The sequence below is a fragment of the Apodemus sylvaticus genome, chromosome 6, assembly GCF_947179515.1.
Source record: "Apodemus sylvaticus chromosome 6, mApoSyl1.1, whole genome shotgun sequence".
NCBI lineage: Eukaryota > Metazoa > Chordata > Mammalia > Rodentia > Muridae > Apodemus > Apodemus sylvaticus.
This window is the reverse complement of record NC_067477.1, coordinates 13,121,529-13,138,841: the sequence shown is the minus strand read 5'-3', so window position 1 is coordinate 13,138,841 and position 17,313 is coordinate 13,121,529. Positions and strand designations below refer to the sequence as shown.

Genomic DNA, 17,313 nt, shown 5'->3' with positions numbered 1-17,313 from the left:
CCAAAGGCTCTCCGAGGCTCCCCAACACACCCTGCTGCTGAAGACTGACTAGCAAGGCTGTGCCAAGTGGTGTGGGTGGGCATAGGATGGATTGACTAGTTATAAGCACCTCCCAACAGTCCTTGAGATCACAGCTATTTCGTGGACCAATCCCATTGAAGGGCAGGGTCAAAATTAGGGGTAGGCACTCATTAGCAGAGGCTTATGAAAATGATATTATTAACCTGGGCCATAGAGCCCCCTGCTCATCTATAATTAAATTATAAATAGGGATAGTGGGGGGCTAGGGTTTCTGTGTGTTGACAGCAAGCTAGAGAGCTCAGAATTTTCCCAGGCTCTGGTGAGCTTCCCGATGAAAAGTGTCAGCTCTGAGTGGCTGGGGCTTATAGCTGGAAATAGAGACCCCCTAATGCAGCCCCCTCACACTAGGGATGTGCCCTATACTGGCCACGTTGTGGTGGGGGAACCCCCAGTCCCCTCCTCAGTCATAAACTTACAACCTGAGCTTTCTCTCATCTCAAGTGAGTGAGTGAGAAAGGGAATTTATGAGTGAGAAAGGGAAACCAAACCTTCTGAGAGACAATCCCATCCCTGTGTGATAAGAGAGGGGAGCCAAGGATCCTTCAAAGAGACATCCCTCTCCCACAAACTTTCCTGGTTATTGCTATGGTTGACAGACACCTGTCTGCTTGTCAGAGTTGTATTCAACGGGAGAACTCGGGCTGCTTCCCTTCCTTCAGAGAGAGATGTGGATGGGGAGAGGGGAATGGAGAGGGGACTCCAAGAAAGGAGCAGGAAGCAGAGTTCTGCATGGGATAGGAGTTGGGCCACTTAAGATTTGTGCCAACTCACGGTGCGGCGGTGGAAATTGTCTGAAATCTTCAAAAGGCAGCCAAGAGTCTGTGGCGCCCCCAAGTGCCACAAGGGGGCTGCCTGGGCTACGGTTTTTGCGTTCCCAAATGAGGAGGGGGAGACACGAAGAGGGACCTACGCTTTGGCTTTCTGCAGCAGCGCTTTTAATTGCAGCAGATGCAGAGGATGCGGGCGGCGGGCGGCGGGGCGGCGGCGAGCGGCGGGTGGCGGGCGGGCGGCGGGCGGGCGGGCGGGGGGCGACAGTGTCCCGGGTCGCTTCAGGCTGCACCTCTCCCACAGAGACTGTGCTGCAATGCAGCAGGAGCTGCGGCGGGCGAGCGGCTGAGGGTCGGAGCTGTCCGGTGTCTGCTTCCCAGAGTGAGGAATGAAAGATGAAGGAGAGGGCTTGCAGGCAGTGCGAAGTGGCCAGGCGCCCAGGAAACCCAAGGGAAGAGTGAAGATGAGCCTGTGACTTTTGCAGGAGGGCCAGAAAAGTATGGGCTCTGGGAACGGTGGCGAGTCATAAGGGGTTAGTGGACCAGCAGGTCTTGGGGTCTCAAGGTGAGTCAGTTTGCCGTCCCGTGCCTGAGCGCAAAGTGATGGGTCTGAGAGCAGCCGAGGCGGCTGGCTGCAAACAGCTTTAGGTGGAAAAGCATCAATTCTTACCTCTCCAGCAAGGCTTAATTAAAAACGAAAAAAACAAAACAAAACAAAACGAAAACTAGGCAGTGTGCCTGAGCTGGTTACTCGATGTGTGTGACAGGTGACAGTGCTGTTCTCTTAACTAAATTGGCACAGTGTCCCAGCAGGAAGACTTACACAGGCTGCTGGTTCTGCGTTAAGATGAGATGCTGCGGGGGTCTTTACATCTAGGGGGAGGGTCTAGCGGTGCTGGAGGGCACATCAGGGAGTAGATAGTGTGCATCTGGTGGGTGTCTGTTTCTTGGGTGCCCCCCCCCCCCAGCACTTTTACCTTCTGTCCATGCAATTTGCAGGGAGTGTTTCTTCAGTCCCCGTGCTGTTCTGATCCTTGGAAACCAGCCTCAGGACACTGTGCTTCATTTAACTTGGACCCAAAGCCCCCTCTGAGCTGTTAAACGTTTCCCTGAACCCCGTTGACACCTCTGTACTTCATTTTCACTTGTTGATTAAAAAGAAAGTCAGACTTTATTATGTTTTCTCCCCCAAGACACCACAAACGGAGAAAAGCAATGTGTTCTTAAACAGCACAGTTTTAACCTGTATTTCATCATCGAAATGTAGTGCCCATCCAATTTAGCCATCCCCCTCCTCCATCTGAACCCTGGACACCCCCTCCCCTCCCACTATCCAAGCTCTCAGATTTTTTTGGACCATTTTGAAGCTGATTCTAGAGATCATGTTGGCTCTTCTGTGACTCTTAGAATATTTATCCTTAAGCAAAGCTGTTTTCCTTTATAAAAACATAAATATATCCATTGCAGCAATTTGTAAAATAAAAATACATGTGATGCCATTACCTACCACAATTAAAAAATTAACAGGTTTTCCTTTTTGCCATCTAACCTGTGTGCAGTGGCCAAATCTTCCTGATGAACTCATAATTTTTTTTTATGATTGATCTTATTCAGATCTCTGCTCCAAAGTGCTTCCTGCACTTTCAAGGGGACTGTGGGGTTCTCAAAGGTAAGTACAGCCTGAAAGGCAGAGCTTTACACCAAATACAACCTCAGTGAGCCTCATTTTTCCCCCTAAAAATGGAGCCAATTCTGAGAGCCTCTCAGGACCAGCAGGCAAATTAGAGACAGGTACACATGCATCCCCCAGCCCCATTTCAAACGGAAAATAGGCACGGCAGCCAACAGCTGTTACTTGAATTATCTGTTTTTCCCGGAAACCTCTAAAGGAGTTGGACTGAATAGACAAGCGAGAGCTGGCCATCGTCCACAAAACAAAAGGCGCCTGGCAAGCCAGGGGCCCTGAGTGATTTAGCCACCTCTCAACGAGGGTCGCCTGCAGTCCCGGGGGGCTAGGTCCGGAACCCCCACAGGGCGCTGGTCCACTAGGTGGCACTCTCTGCTGTGTGTCCAGGACCAGGACAGACCACTCCCCAAGATGCTCAGGCCACAGCCAAGACATCCCGTCCCAGGTAATTCTAAACAGCATCTTAACACATTGTGCAAAGCACAGCGGCTTTTCTCCCCGCATCCCTCCCAGCCCGGCAGCAGAAACGCAGACAGCGAACATTTCACAATGATTTGCTGAGACTGAAACACTAGAATGCCCACCCCCCTTTTAGTTCCCAGCCCGGCTACATCTGATTGCTTGTTATTTTACAGACAAGGGGATGAGAAGGAGTTAGCATTTTCTCAAGATCGGCTAGTAAGCAGAACCCGGGGCTGCCGCCCAGGTTGGTTTAATTCCTTTACAAAATAGAGACGGGGGAAGGATGGAGGGTCGTTCTGATGGATAGGATCCTGTGTGAGGATGCATGAACCGTGCAGTAAGGCAGCTGTATGGATGATAAATGCTGGAGAGATGGTACATGGATGAGCACAGGTCAGCAAGCTTCCCTGTGGATGGGAGACAGAGAGATGAAGGAAATAACATAAATAGACAGTTTCTCACCGAAATCAAAGGCTTCCTGGCTCTTCCAAGAGGTTTTTTTCCTAGTCAACTGCTAGGAAAACTCTTGCCTTCTGCCCGATTTCTAACTGTATCAATTATCTCAGGTGTTTTTGGGATAACAGGTGTCCCGCTGACCCAGTCACTAGGACCCAGTCCCAGCTCTGGCTCTGCAGCAGCTCTCCGGCAGCTCTGAGTCTCTGCTGCTCTCACGTGTGTTCTGAGCAACAGCAGGCTGCTGCCTCTCCACTGCTCTCCTGGATGACTAAGCCCAGAGCCCTGGCCTCTCGCTCAGCCCTCCTCTTGAACCTCGTGTTCTTTTATTATGCTAGATCATCACAGCCACCCTCCATGATGGCATCTTCCACTGTCAATCAAAAGGGGGACGAAATCAAGGTTTAGAGATGATAAAAGACTGTCCCCACAGCCATACAGGGGGCTAATGCAGATCCAGCCTGCTATTTTTCCTCTAAACCCACACTCTTACAGATTTCCTTTCCTCTATGGCCACGCCTGAGGAAAAAAAATCTGTGTTTCTTAATTCTCCCTCCTGTCAGGGGCACCCTTTGGGGGCTAAACTTCCCATCCAATTGAATTTGAGTTTATTTTCTAAGCAACATCTTCTCAAGTGTGTTCTATCTGTAATTATCACGGAAGCAGGGTCCACACGTACTCTGGCATCCCAAGGGAAAATTGAGCATGTTTCCCTGCATTTTCTATTCTGACTGAATACTAATGGAGCAGGTGTAAAAAAAAATTGCTTTTCAGCCCAACAGAGTGCAAGGCACGGAGGAGAGAGACTCTGAGAATGGCCCCTCTGTAGAACTGGCTTTGGTTTGGCAGGTAGGGTTTGAAAAGCTGTGTTTGGCTAAGCCAGGATCTGTCAGGTTGTCAGTGAGCATTCACTGTGCACATTACCCTGAATTCCTCAGTTTACCCAGTTTTAACATGGAAATGCCAAAAGTACCTTCCTTTAAAAATATTTTGAGAGAGGCTCTTCTTACTGTTAAACCCTAGCTACCCTGGAAAAGGGTAAGCAGAGCATGCTGGCCTCAAAAGTCACAGTGATCCTCCTGCCTCCACTCTCTGGGTGCTGGGATTAAAGGTGTGAATCACAGTCATTGCCTGGCCACATTAACGGGCGTGTAAGGTGACTTGAGTGGCTGAGAGGATGGTGCAGTTAAGAGTGTTTCCTGCTTTTTCCTGAGACCCAAGTTCAGTTCTAAGAACTCACATTAGGCAATACAAGCCCTATATAGAATGCTGATCCTCCTCTGGGTTCTGTGAGCTACTGCAAACCAGCATATATACAGTTTAAAATCATAAAAATCAATTAGGTGAACTGAACCCGGGATGTAGTTCAGTGGGAGAACGTTTGCCTAGATTTCATAAATTTCTGCATTTGACCCACAGCACCATGTAAAAGTGGGAGGCAGAAGCAGAACAGATTTTCAAAGCCAGCTTCTGCCCCCAAAAGGTATTTTTTTTAAATAATAATTTTAGTTTCCATATGGTATTATAAGTACTGAGATAGGGGTTAATATCTTTGCTAAGAATGCCTAGCTCTGCTCTTTTCCTGCTGTGTGACCACCAGCAAGTCACTCAACATCTCTGAGGAGGCTCAGTTTGCCAAATCATAAATTAAGACTTCTTATCTTCATCCAAATCTCACCCCCTGGGTGAGGCTGTCTCCCCACACCCCCACACCCCCACACCCCCTCGCCCGCCCCCGATGTATCTTATGTGTTAGCCCATACCTTATACTTATTCAGTCTGTTTTCCTGGCTTTCCCCGCAGGGCTGATCGTCCTCACAGGATTTCCCCTTGTTCTCAGCATCTAGACCCAAAAGGCCTGGGAGGGAGGATGTCTGCTGCCCTGCAGTCTCCACACCCGAGGAATGTCTGTGTGTGTGCACAGCAGGCTGCTCTGCTGCACCGTGCTCGGTACAGTGTCTGCATTCAGTAACTATTGGCTAATTATGACTAATTGACGGGACTGTTGTGGGAACGGAACGTGTGCCCTGAGCTTTCTTTGCTGGGTGCAGGACAAACAATGCTGGCAGCCGGGGGGCCCACAGGGGGCTCGCAGGGCACCTGAGGCCCGTGCTGGGAGCAGTGTGGAGAACTGCCTGGGCTTGGTTCATGGCAGCCTCCTTCGGCTTAGAGGGGAACAATATGAACCTCAAGAATTTTGTGGCAGTGTGGGGCTCTGGGGGGGGTGTAGCTCACTTGTAGGAGTGCTTGCTTAGCGTTCAGGAAGCATTGGGTTTGAAACCCCAGCACTGCATAATACTAGGTGTTCTATAAACCTTGCACTGAAGAGGTGGAATCTCGAGGCTTACGAGTTCAAAACCATCCTCAGGCCAGCCTGGGTTTCTTTTCCAAAGAAAACCAAAATAAAACAAATGATCTGACAGACTACAATGTGGTTCAGCTTTCAGAAGTCCCGATGGGTGGATTCTTTTTTTTTTTTTTTTAAACCTATGATATCTTGATCACAAAGTAAAAGCTCCCAATAATGTCTGGGCCAAGGTCTTTTCTGCCTGAAACCTGTGGCTGTGTCTGAGCATAGAGCCAGGAGACTGGTTGAATAGATAGGTGTTTGGGGTGGGACTTGCTGACAGGGTACGCACACAGTGGGTGCTACTTTGTGGACCGGTCTGTCAGTCTATCCTTCAGTCCACCTGGTCCATCTGTCTGTTAGTAGTCCCTCACCCTGTTGGACCCAGGAAGGTGCTGCTGCTCCTCCCAGTCTGCAAATCCTACGCGTCCGGGGCCTAAGACAGAGAGACCAGGTCACGTCTCTGCAGTTACACAGCTCGTGAGTGCCTGCTGGGGTGGAACCTGGTTTGTCTGTCTGTCTGTCACCATCGCTTGGGCGCTGCTGCTGCTGTTGCTACTGCTGCTGCTGCTGCTGCTGTGTGTGTGTGGGGGGGTGGCAAAGATTAGTGCAAGGGGCTCAGAGATGCTGTGGGAGGGCTTATGCCTGCCTGCTTTTGAAGAGTGGGATTAACTTTGCTAAGGGATCAGTGCTGTGGATGTTTTGTAGATGGGGACCTTGCACAGAGAGGTTGCTAAATGCTATAGATGTCACCCAGCTATTTAGAATTTGGGGGTGGGTATCAAAGTGTGGGTATTTTTGTAGGCTACTCTTGCCTCATGATTGTGATAATAGGAAGAAGCAGCATATGTGTGTGAGGGTCTGGGTTCGAGTCCAGTCACCAAATCTCAGTGGACAGGTTTTAAAGTTAAGCCGTGTATCAGTAACAGACCATGGGCTCCAGAAAAAAAAGATCTCTTTCAATGCTATGTGTATAAAAGGAGGATGGACATGCCATTGTTAAAAACATTGAGTGGCCTGCAGGACAGTGGGGCAACAGAGTGGGTGCCATGCAGGGTTAGTCCCGAATGGCTCATAATATATTCATTAAAATCAGACACAGATAAGGCCTGTGGAGAGTGTGGGCTGTGAGCCGTGGGCTGAGTTAACTCAGCACAAGGGGCTTGCATTAAAGTGTAAATAGAGCTCACCATGCGATTGGGCTGTTCATGTTACATTAAAAATCAGAAAAGAACAAGAAGTAACATCCTCATGCCTGGATCCATCAGCTACCAGATATTCACATAAAGTACCAAGATTCACCCAGGTCCTCTAACATGACTTTTAAAGAATCCAGCAGGTATTTTGCCTTATCATGGCCACTGTGGACAGGTAGCAGGCCTGAGAGGTCTCCCCTTAGGACATAATAAGAAACTGTATAAAGTTATGTATAAAAGAAATTATGCATGATTTAAATTAATCGTGCATAAAATCAAAGAGCTCAGTGACAAGGTGTTTCTTTTATGTCCTGTTACTTTAATTAACAAGTAAAAATTGTATGTATTTAAGCAGTGATGGTTTTTGTCCAGTACCCCACACTGTAGTGCATATATGTGGGAGGAGGATATCTTGGACCTTCTGTGTTAATCTCGACATATGTCACTGTTAACTAGAGTACTTAATGTTCTTACAAATATGAATTGTATTCTCTGACCCACTCCTGTTCCTCATACCCACCGACTTCTACTAACTGCCCTTCCACTCTGCATTGTCGTGAAGTTATTAAGATGCCAATCACAGCCCTAGGCTGTGAGTAAGATGGCCCCCGGATGTGTAGAATTGTCAGTGGGCCTGCCCTGCTTGGCTTCTTCAACTGAATCTTGTCTGCTGTTAAAGAGGAATTAAATGAGTCAGTAAATAATGGCTAGGTGACAGGAGCCCAGAAGTGGGCCACTAACAATGTTTTCTGACCAAAAGGTTAATTTTTATTCATTGATGTATAATTGTAGCCTCTTTTAAAAATGTCTGTTTTACCTCTATGTGTTAAGAGTCGTTTGGATGTACTAAGATGTGGCGAGATTCGAACTCAGCTCATCCGTGTTTATTGTATGAAAACAATGGGAAGGCCAAATAGGGTAGTTCGAAATGTGTCTGATGTTTCATTTTTGGACAGGAAGTGTAGGATCAATGTTTATAAAAAAAAGAATGCTTTGGGGTTGTTTCTATTTATTTTTTTGGACAGTGAATTTGTGAATTTTTATTAGAATGATAAATAATGATAAATGAATGAATGAATGCCTACATGCTGGGGCCTGTGTCGTGAGAGGAGATTAAGATTATCTGCCCCACCTACTAATGGCTATGGAGAAAGTGTTCCTTCTTTGTCCCTTTTTAATATCTGCCTTGTGTTCCACAGAACAGAGGCCCTAATGTGAAGGGAGTCTAGGCTGCTCGTGGAGACCTTGGCAGTGACTGTTGTGGGCAGTGAGCCATGCATGGGACGGCAAGGTGAGTGATGGCTAGATTTGTTATTTTGAACTTGGGTGGTTGGTTGATGGTGTTTATTGCATTATTAAACATGATTGAGTTTGTAAATAAAATCAGAGATGGCCAAAGTCCTCGTAAGTGAGGAGACTGTCATGAACCAAGGGTAATTAATCCAATTAGGCATAATAATTGCTGAATTAGAAGTAATATAGTAGGCTGTTTCTGATGGAGAAAATAGCCAACTAAAAGGGAATTTCTCATGCTTGGATGATAGCTCAATTGGTCATGTGCTCACCTTATAAGCGTGAGGGCCACCGGTTGATCTGGTGGCCATTTATAAAAAACTGGTCATGCTGGCAGTCTCAGCCAGTCAGAGTCCTGGGGAGGCAGAGACAGGAAGGCCTCTTACGTTCTACGGCCAGCCAGCTTACCCTGTGTGGTGAATTCCAGGCCGGTGATTCCCTGTGTCACATAGTGCCTAGGGAACATCTCTCTAGTTTGTTCTCTGGCCTTACCATGTATGCCCACATGCTCACCTGCACAGAATTAGCACTTCACCCAAAAGAAGTATGTATATGCGTATATACATACACCCATATGCCATATGTATACCATGTGCCAATTGTTATATATTCTTTTATCTTTCTCAGGGTGAGGTGTTTAATGCATCTTCATGATATATTAAAAAAGGGATGCACTAATGACACCATTACCTGAGCTTCCAATCTAGACATGTGCTTATGTATGAAACATGCTATTTCTTTTATAGTACAGCTGCGTATATGTAAGGACACAATTGGTAGTTCCCAATGGGAAAAGGAGAAGCTGAATGGTCCAACCATAGGCCATGGAGGCTAATATTGTACAATGATTAAGCTTACTAATTAATCCCATGCAAGAATGAATTTCTGAAATTTAACTCACATTGTAGGTTGTCAATAGCTTCTTCCCATTACATAGCAAGGGTACATTGTAATTTATTTAATCCTGTAATGCTTGTGGTGATTATAACTCTTATTTGGAGACAAAAGACATATAAAGTATAGGTGAGCGTTGATGTTTACAAACAGTTTTTAAATTGATTTTATGTGTATGAGGGTTTTGCCTGAATTTGTATATGTGTGCCACATGATACCTGGTGCCCCTCAAAGTCAGTAGAGGGTATTTGTTCCCTAAAATGGAGTTACTGATGTTTGTAAACCACTATATAGATTCTGGGCACTGAATCCAGGACCTCTGGAAGAGCAAAAAAAATGCTACTAACATTAAGGCACCTCCGTAGCTCCTGTCTTCATATTTCATAATATTTAGCTAGAGATTTCAATATAATTCATTAGCAAGTAAGCAAATGACACATAAGCATATGGACACAAGACACAGCTAACTCCTAGCTAAGACTGTAGGGTATCTATCTGTCTGCATCTAAAGAAGGATCCTTAGTCCTTGCTGATACAATTGAGCATCCCTATATCTGCACGGACATTGAATTGCCCCATGAAAGGCACACCGGAAACTGTCGCCATGAGATCCCATCACGGCAGGCCTCGATTTCATGGATATTCTCTTGACAGAGCCCTGAAGACCACATAATACCACTTAATACCCTGGAATTATGGTTCTAATTATGAACATCAAAGTTCCTTTAAAATATGTTGATTACGGAATTAGTCGATATATTTATAACCATGCAAACACAATGGTGTGTTGGATATTAATTTTAGTACTCCATGTAAATATTAACATAAATGCATAAAAGAATTGAAAGTCCAAAAGATGGATTGGTAAGGCAAGTGGGCCAAGTGTGAAAGGATTTTAATTCCCTCTCAACAGCCTGCTCATTCCATTCTCTTAACCAGCTGTTCTGGGTTTTATTGTGTATGTAGCGTGATTTGTTTAGACTTTTCTGAGGTCCTAGGCTGTGTATTCTTTGAGTGAGGACTGAGAAGAAAGAGATGAAAGGCATTGCCCAAGTAAGAAGTCTCAGATGCTACTTGTGTTTGTGTGGACCTGACGTGCTCACATTTCCTTAGAGACAGTGAAATTCTCAGTGCTGGAGAGATTGCTCAGTGGCCAGGATTGCAGATCTCAGCTCCCCTGTGTAAGGCAGCTCACAGTTACCTGTAATTCCAGTTCCAGGGGCCAAGATCCCTTTTTTGGTCTCCAAGGGAACCACGAGCATGCACACATACATGCAGATGCACGCACACATAATAAAGACGAAGTGAAATCTTTTTAAAACAGGGAAATGAGGAAATCAAACGGAAGAGCTGCAGTGCGAGCTGCAGATGATGGTGTTGTGGCTCACGCTCATGCCCAGTCCAGTTAAGCTCATTAGGAAAAGTACTCTATCATTAGAGGGATAAAGAGCAGACCCTGCTTCTGTCTCTTGGATCTTTGTGCAGAGAGGCGAGTGTCTGTGATTGACATTCTGAAGTGGTAGAATTTAGCTTCACAGAACTGTTGAACACTTGATATAAGGAATGAAAATGTTCTTTTGCTCCATTTTTTATTAATTCAAATTTAAATAACTCTATATGGCTAATGGCTTTCCACTAGTTGTATTAGGTAATTGTCTCATAGGAGCTTTAGAAATACCAAAGATGAATAAATAAACACATTTAAATGAATGATTATTAATTGTAAGCTAATGGTTGAATTGCTACAGAGAATTATCATAATTAATATAGCTCTGCACAGCTGTATTTTGTGTCTAATTCATGTATTTATCTTTTTTTTTAACTTTTCCATATTTCCTTGATTTCATACCCCATAGTCTCTGTGAACTTTTCTCTAATATTGAAGATTTATGTATTTTTAATGGGCAAGAATCAAAAAGGTTTTGTCAAACTTTTTAGTGGCATGTTATTTGTCTTTTGAGTGTATTCTATCAAATGGCCTCAATAAATGAGCAGTGAATTCTAATGAGTCAGGAATGTAGCTCACTGAGTGAATATTGGCCTGGAATGAGTGAGGTCCTAGGCTTTACCCCCAGTTCAACAAAATACTATACTCCAGTCTACCTGGAGCATAATGATGATAATATAATTTTGGATTAATTCAGGTCAACCTAGTGCAATACATAAATGAATGAGTGTCCACTTTAAGACAACCCATCTCCAGTAACACATAGTAAGGCCACTTTATTGGCCAGTATTAAATCATTCCCATCACTTTGTCACCACTGTAGACTTAATAGTTTAGGATAGCTTGTAGGGTCAACCTTGAATCCTAAAGAGGTGAAGGGATGAAGATGAGCTAGTAATGAGGGTGGGGTGCCTCTAAGAACAAGAGTGTTGTCTGTGAGCCCAGCATGGGCTCATGCCTGTAATCATAGAGCTTTGGAGATTTTGAGGTTATCCTGGGCTACAAAGAGAGACATTTTCCATGCCCACAAAAAGAGACAAACAAAAGAGAAATAAACATGAACAAACAAAAAGAATATTAGTATAGTGGTGTATACTAGGATTACCAGTTAGAAAGCTGAAGTGGAACGAATGTGTGTTCAGATATAGCATAGATTAAATAGTCAGAGCTTTGGGAGGGAGGGAGAAAATATAGGGGAAGAAGCTGAGGGGGCGGGGTGGATTAGGTAAAGAAATGCCCATTTCTTTTTGCCATAGGCATACACTGTCCAATAGAGTGACCACTAGCTACACTAAACCATTGGACTGTCAGTATTTTTATTGAGATACAATTTCCATCTAAAGTTCCCAATGTAGCTATCAATTCTTGAATAAGTGTCTAGATTGGTGAGATTCATTTACTTATTTATTACATCATATACTCAATCACAATGATACATTTTAGAATTGGACTTGGAGGTAGGAAAAAAAAACAGTTTTCTTTGTTTTCAAGTTCCTGGTGTGTTAGTCTTTAAGATTCAGGATAATGAGTCAGAATTCTCAGCCCTTTCAAATTATGATTATTTTAAACATACATCTATAATGTATATTTAAAGAATAAAACACATTAAATTTTCTTGTAGTTACAAAGAGCTATAGCCTATAAGAATATCCAAACATTGTAACTTTATTTCATATTCAGATCTATCCAGGAAGGTAACAGCCCCTCATGGAATTATATGTGGATACTTCCCCTTTCAGGACTTATTTTGAATTGAAGTTATGCTAACTCTTGAGAGTATTCAAATCATGAACTCATTAGTATGACCTTCATCTTTTTTACTATTCAATATTTTCTTCCTTTTTTCATATTATATTCTACACCTACACACGTAATTTATATAATATATATAATACTTTCATACACTATAGATACATTGTATTATAGGATCTGTGTTTAAGGGAGTTATAAATTAGATCACATAAATTACTAATATAAGAAGCCAATAAATAAGTTATAAGCCACTCTTTGGCTAATCATGGGCATGTGTAAAAGCTGTTTGGCCAGATTTCATATATAGAGTCTAGGGTATCAGGACTCAAGGCTGTATTGCTCCTGAATGTCCTAAAAAACTGTATTTTTTAAAATTCAAAATTTCCAAAATTTATACCAATCATGTTAATTGTTTCTAAAATGTTGTGACCCTTTAGATAAAGATTATTGCCACTTACTAAAAGTTTTTACCCCACAGATTCAGTGCCGTCTTCCTGTCTGAGACTGAGGCTCTTTGGGCCAGGAATAGCAGGACTCAGGTAAGTCCAAGGTTTGGGGTCCTGGTGTGTTGAGTGGTTTGGGCCATCCATGGTTCACCTCAAAAGGAAGAATAGCATCTGCGAACAGGCACAAAAGGAAAGGTTAACCAGGCAGGAGGATTGCTCTGAATTTGGAGCTATCCTGGGCTACATATTGGGATCTTGTCTTAAAAAAGAAAACAGGCGGGCTGGAGAGATGGCTCAGTGGTTATGTGTAATGATTGTTCCAGTCAGTTCTTCCAGAGGTCCTGGGTTCAAATCCCAGCCACCACATGTTGTCTGTGTCTGACGACATCTGCATTGTTGTCACATATAACAAACAAACAAACAAACAAACAAACAAACACTTTTAAAAAGTAGGAAGAAAAAAGAAAACCGGCTCCAAGCCAAAACCAAATAGCTACAGACAAAAGAAGACAAAGGAAAACAAAACCCAAAAGCCACATTAAAAGCATGCCATGATTGGGGGGTGGGGGTGGGGGTGGGATGTGCAGTGTTTTTAGCACAGATGTGACAATCATGGAGTGCAGATATTAGCTAGCTAGAAATTAGTCATTCTGTGGTGTTTAAGTCCTTGAAAACATTATGTGCACATTTAATGTGCACAATTTTATCTTTCAGTTATAAAAGCAAAACAAGAACAAAAGGAATAACCTTGCCAGGTGTTAGCTGTGGGTGGTTTTCAGAGTGACTGGTTTTAGCATAACCCTTTAGAGATAAGTCTAAGGGCTATCGTATTTGTCCACAGTCTTCTCAAGGCCTATTCTTTCTCTATGTCATGTTGGCCCATCATTAGATGTGAGGTAAGTGTTTAAACATTTTGTAGGGAGACCTTAGCAAGGTCCTCAGTTTGTTCTGTGGGTCTCCAGCTGTGGAGACTGAGGCACAGTCTGCTGTGTGCTCTCTCACCCCATTGTCTTTCTGTAGGAGGCAGTTGAATGAATAGCAGGGTGGTAAGAAGCAATGAGATTGTGATTGGTTAATTTATATGTCCAGGCCTTATTTCCAATTAATATGGCATCCTATTTACCTGCACTGTGAACATGAACATGGAAATATGAAAGATTCGGTTTTCCATGATTCATGGGCACTAGGATTTTTAATCAGAGAAACTCGGAATGAAGCAAAAAAAAAAAAAATCAATCAATTATGCAGAAACAGTTGGTAACATACAGATAAATAAATGAGGGAAACTCATTGAGCGTGGATCAGTAATGAGTGGTTTTGGGGCTTACGCATCAATACTTTTGATTAAACCATAAACTGAAGTCTCTTAGAAATGTACATAATTGGTAGCTTTTGGAGGGTGTTGGAAATGGAAGCCACTGTGGTCTCTGGCTTGTGGGCTGCAGTGGTTCCTTACTTGAATCTGGATTGTAGCAATGTGAGGAAAAGTTGTCACGTATGGGTCAGTTAGGACATCACAATGTCAAGTTATACTTGTTAATCTTTTTTTTAATGCTACATTCCCCTATGCTATACCCATAAAACCTACTGCGCCTTCAGGACATGTAAGACCTATAGATACACAGACACACGTACATAGGTGCATAAAGTGTTCCCCTAGACATTTTTGGCATGGTAGTAGGTAGTTAGCTGTTGATCTTACTAAGAGAGGACCAAGTACATAAATGAACAATTTCACAGGTATGTAATGGAATAGAAGCAAGTGTGGCCAAAACAGACAATGTTGTCTATAGTGCAGGACATTTCTTTTCTCTCCTGTGGAATATAAAAACAACAAAAAAATCCTCGAAGGGACCTGCAGAAGTGGGGAGGGTGATGAATGAGGTTAATGGGGACAGAGTATTGTTAGAATATTTGATATACATGTATGAAACCATCCTTTAAACCCCACTGTCTGTTCAATAAGTACACACTGCTAAATCTAATTATCGGCTTTTTTTTTTCTTTTGAGAGTTTGTGCTTGATTTCATCCTGTGGAGGCTTCCATACCAACTGACTCAGCCTGACACACCAAAGGTCTTGGCTTTCACCTGTGTGGGTAAGGGAAGAAGAGATTTATGTGAGTAATAGCTTCAGTTTTATGTTTTTGTGTTGGGAGGTTGACTCATGGGTGGGTGTTGCTGGCATTTTTCTGAAGTAATAAATGGATCTAATTCATAAGTAAAACTTACAAATGCCAGTGCTAGGCACTGATAGGAATATGGTCAGACTGGAAAGTGATTATTAATATGATTTAGCACTACTAACAAAATCTAACAAAAGAAGAGAAGTAGTTTTCCATTCATTTTCAGGGTCACTTAATATTCTTTCATACACACACACACACACACACACACACATACACACATACACATATATATTATTTGTTGTGTGTCACTGATAATACTCAGTTAATTTCTTGATGGCATCATGTTTAAGGCCAAAAGAGGGCAAACGTTTTTCCAGTAGTGACTACAGAGATGGTAGGAGATCTGAACTCTGAATGATTTAAATGTGGAAAAAGTACCCAGATATTGGGGGAAATCGACCAGATCTACTACTTCTGTCAAGAATGGACACTTGATAGATAGATGTATTATTCAGCGATGTTGCTCTTGGGCCTTGGATTTATTAATTCATCATATACCTACCAAGACATCAATGAATAAAGCAGCAAGCCGGGGTAGAAAGTGTATCCATAGGTATACCAAGGAGCACGTTTTCTAAGATGAGTTAGTCAGAGAGTTTGGAATAAATAACTCAGAGAGATGTCAGAAGATTTTGTAAGCCTTGCTTCTTACATAGGTGGATATAGGGAAGGAGATTTTTCTCAGCTCTGCCCATCTGTAATTTGTATTATAATGGGGGGGGGATTCAGGAATGAATAAAGATATCCAGTTTTGAAAAGAAAACAAAGAAAAGGGTCCAAGTGTTATTATTCATTGCTGTTAGTTTCTGACACACCAAGACTCATTCTCCACATAGATCAAGTCTTTTTGACCATTCCCCTGAAGGACGCGTCCTGGGTCATGAACCATGGTGTTACTGTTTGAATTGTGTTGGGCAGCTGGTGGCTGGTTTTATTTAGACAAGAGACAAATTATTTATATGAAAATGATTGTTTGAATAATTGCCTAATTGGAAGAAGGCCAAGCCTGGATGACTTCTGTGCACATGGTAATAAGCATTATTAATCTAATTCTTTCCACCGAAGACAATATTCTCTTATAAGGCCTTTGTCAATTGTATCTCTGATCCCCATGTCTAGGTACTTAGTCTACTGTTTCATTTTGTTGTTGTTGTTGTTGATGTTGTTGTTTTGATGTGCCTCCTAAGGATGAAAGAATGAGTTCATCTTTAGTTAATTACTTAAAGGGATCAGATCCAGGGGCAGTTAGAAGCAAGTTTTTTGAAATGTGCATTGGTAATTTTCCTTCTATTATTTCAATTTCAAGTGCCTGTCCTACTGTGCATGTGCAATGCTCTGAGGACAATGTTTTTGGAAGTTCTTCCTCTCCTTCCCGTGGTGGTAATATAATAGTAGAACTTCATTCTTGGAGATCTTTCAGTGCCCTTAACCACCGAGTTATTGTGCTAGCCTAGAGATCTGATAAATTTAAGACTCATTGAAGATTAATAAAAGTCCTCCATCTTTAACTGACTTAAGTTGGATTGAGTTTTATTAACCAGAAGTTTTAATTTCTATGGTTGTTCTTGTAGTATATTTTCCTATTTGGTTATTTATACCTTTGACATAAGTTACTGATAAATCACCTACACCAAAGTTAGGTACAAAAGTACCTAAGCCTCTTAACCAACATTTTCATCTTTACTAAACAATTTCATCCACCATAGTGTTCTTTCTCTGTAAAGTACAACTCTCTCTGTGAAGAGTAGAAAGTGTTTTTGCTTTGTGAAGTACAACACACACTCTATGAAGAATGGAACCCACAGACTTAAATCCTTTAATAGACTGACTCACAAGAGATTGGGTGACTAATCCTAACTTGGTTGCTATTACATTCCCATTATTGACTCCAAAATAACTCTCTTTCTTATGTAATGACTTATGTACTCTTTAATTTTTAATACAACAGAAACTAAAATCCACCACCCCACACAAGAGAAATGCAGCCATTAAGACCGTCTTTGCTGCTACCCACAGACACCTCATCTCATTTATCTTTTTCAAGGGACCTCGCTGTGCATTGTTGAGGGTCTACCTTGCAACAGTGATCCGAGGTCTCCTAATTCACACATTAGCTGACTGGCTCATTATCTTTATTCTGTAGGTAGCTTATTTATCCCTAAATTACACCAAGAGAATAGGTGCTAGGATATGAATAAAAGAAAAGCAGCCTTGTCGGACCAGCACAGAGTTTGTGGTTATTATGATTCTGCAGAGCTGAAATTTGCTAATCATTGAGGGCTTTTATTTGTTCTCAGGGT

General features: G+C 42.8%; 1 long non-coding RNA gene across 1 annotated transcript in view; it reads left to right on the top strand.

The window, feature by feature from the left end:
- Window positions 1-17,313, top strand: part of LOC127686944 (uncharacterized) — a 53,854-nt gene that overhangs the window by 7,875 nt on the left and 28,666 nt on the right. Inside the window, exons 4-9 of the long non-coding RNA XR_007978294.1 lie at window positions 1,153-3,241; window positions 5,254-5,400; window positions 6,161-6,277; window positions 8,193-8,284; window positions 12,858-12,918; window positions 14,839-14,944. This is a non-coding gene — a long non-coding RNA (uncharacterized LOC127686944). The remainder of the gene's footprint in view (window positions 1-1,152; window positions 3,242-5,253; window positions 5,401-6,160; window positions 6,278-8,192; window positions 8,285-12,857; window positions 12,919-14,838; window positions 14,945-17,313) is intronic.